The sequence below is a fragment of the Anopheles gambiae genome (genome assembly GCF_943734735.2).
Source record: "Anopheles gambiae chromosome X unlocalized genomic scaffold, idAnoGambNW_F1_1 X_unloc_27, whole genome shotgun sequence".
NCBI lineage: Eukaryota > Metazoa > Arthropoda > Insecta > Diptera > Culicidae > Anopheles > Anopheles gambiae.
The window spans coordinates 60,001-62,500 of NW_026902634.1; the positions used below are offsets into that span (position 1 = coordinate 60,001).

At 47.5% G+C, this 2,500-nt stretch overlaps 1 pseudogene; it reads right to left on the reverse strand.

Moving 5' to 3' along the window:
- The window catches only part of LOC133394641 (large subunit ribosomal RNA), a 9,202-nt pseudogene that overhangs the window by 2,180 nt on the left and 4,522 nt on the right, over positions 1–2,500 (reverse strand).

Sequence of the window (2,500 nt, forward strand, 5' to 3'; positions counted from 1 at the left end):
TGACGTCGGGTATGAGACGGTATGTCCACCGACCGTGAACACTCTCATCCCATTCTCGTTGCCATCGTTCCATAGTTGTGACACGTTCCATGTTACGTGCAACCGATCCGGCGATGTTCTCTGCTCGTCTCCGATGAAAAGTCCTGGAGTCCTCGTCCAGGAGGAGATGCAGCGGGATCATTCCCGCAAGCACGCAGACTGCATCGTGAGAAGTTGTCCTGAAAGAAGAGATAACTCGCTGGACTACTGGCCGGTAAAACCGACGTAGCCATTGTCTACGGTTAGCAAATCTAAGGGTATGACACCAAATGGGCGAGGCATACCGGACCTTCGCCACAACAGTAAGAGCAATTGCTCGCCTAACATTACTACTCGGACCTGCCTTATTAGGCATCATCCTTACCAAGGTGGTCCATAGCTTCGTCGCTCTCTCCACCGCATACCTGATGTGTGAAGTGTATTCGAGGCGGTCATCTAAGACCATCCCCAAATACTTTAAGCTGCGCGACGAATGTACTACGTGATCACCTACCCTGATAGCCCCGTGCTGTATCCTCTGATGGGAACTGACCATAATAAACTCGGTCTTGGTCGGGGCTATCTTTAATCCGTTGTCGGTCATCCATCTGTCGATGATGCGAATCTGACTGGAAACGAGAATTTCAATATCATCAACACAATTACCTTCCACCAACAGTACTATATCGTCTGCATAGCCGATAATCCGTGCACCTTCCACCATTGCAACTCGTAGGACTCCGTCGTACATGAGGTTCCATAACGTTGGGCCAAGTACCGAGCCTTGAGGTACACCCGATGTGACTGCAATCTCTGCCGGTCCATCTGTCGTATCATACATCAGCACACGATTCCTAAAATAATCACCAATGATATCATAAAGATATTTAGGAGTGTTAATTCTCTGTAAAGCATTTGCAATCGCCAACCACGAAGCACTGTTAAAAGCATTAGTAACATCTAATGTAACAACTGCACAATACCGTCCACTGTATCTGTTTCTACTTCTAGCTACCGAAACAATGTCCACTACCCGTTGAATCGCATCAACTGTAGATCGACGACTTCTGAAACCAAATTGGTCGTCAGACAGTCCGTTGACCTCCTCGATGTGTGCATTTAGCCGTTGCACTATGATGCGTTCTAGACATTTACCTGCCCCGTCTAGTAGACAAATGGGGCGAACTGAACCCGGTTCCCCTGGTGGTTTGTTCGGCTTCGGTATTAACACCAACCTCTGCCTTTTCCACTCATCGGGGAACTTCGCGTTCTCTAAACAGCCTTGGTAAACCCTGCAAAATGCATCGGTTGCAGTCAACATACCAACTTTCAGCGCCTCATTCGGGATACCATCTGGTCCCGGCGCCTTCTTGTTAGGTAGTCTCCTAGCAACCGCAAGAATCTCATCATTAGTTACCCTTTCAAACTCTCGTGGCTGATCGATACGATATTCAGGCCACACCGTGTTTGGGTGAGTAGGAAAAAGCTCGCTCACCACTTCCCTAAACTCGTCCAATGTCATGGTTCGGGGTCCAATCGAACCCTCGGCCACTTTCTTGAACGTATGATATACAATACCAAATGATGCGTTGTTCGCTGTTCCCAGGAACTCTTTCCACTTCCTCTGTCGGGTATGCTTGATCAATCGCTTGAGGGCATTCCGTGCTACCTTGAACTCGTCCCTAAAAGTAGAATAGAGATCAGTATTAAATGCTCTTTGCGCTAACCGATCGCGGTGTTTGCACTCTTTGCGAAGTGCCTCAATCTCTAACGTCCACCAAAATGCACTCTTGTTAGGAGTGTACCTCTTACGCTTGGTCATGGTAGCATTACACGCCATGACAAGTATACGCATTAAGTGTTCGCTTGTTGTGACCTCGGTCTCAAAAGCGGCTTGCATCATAACTTCAAATATATCTTTGCTAAAATACTTGATGCTCCATCCCGTTATGGGTCGGGACAGATTACGCACGCTTTGCGTCTCAAGATCTATTCGTATTGCACGATGATCAGAGTTCATATAGCTAGATAACACCTCCCACTTAAATGATCTTGCTACGGTTCTGCTCGCAAAAGTAAGATCAACTACTGACGTGCGCCCTGGTCCAACATATGTTGGGGTGCTGCCGTCGTTCAATAATAATGCGTCAATCTGCGCAAAGGTTGATAAAACCAACTCACCTCTTCGTTTCTGGGTTTCTCCACGCTCGCCAAGTTGGTTGTTCCAACTTGCTGACCAAGCGTTGAAGTCCCCCCCGATAACGAATTTGTGGATACCGGTTACGGCCATTACCGTGTTATCCAACATGTTCTGGAACTCTTCCATACTAAATCTAGGTGGCGCGTAAACGCTAACCACTCGCATATCACCTATGTCAACTATCATTAAACCCTTCAGAGCCTTACTGACTACCTTAACTGGTAAGTCCGCGTTAACCACTACCGCTGCTGTGTTATCGTCATTGCGTAACACTTTGACGTT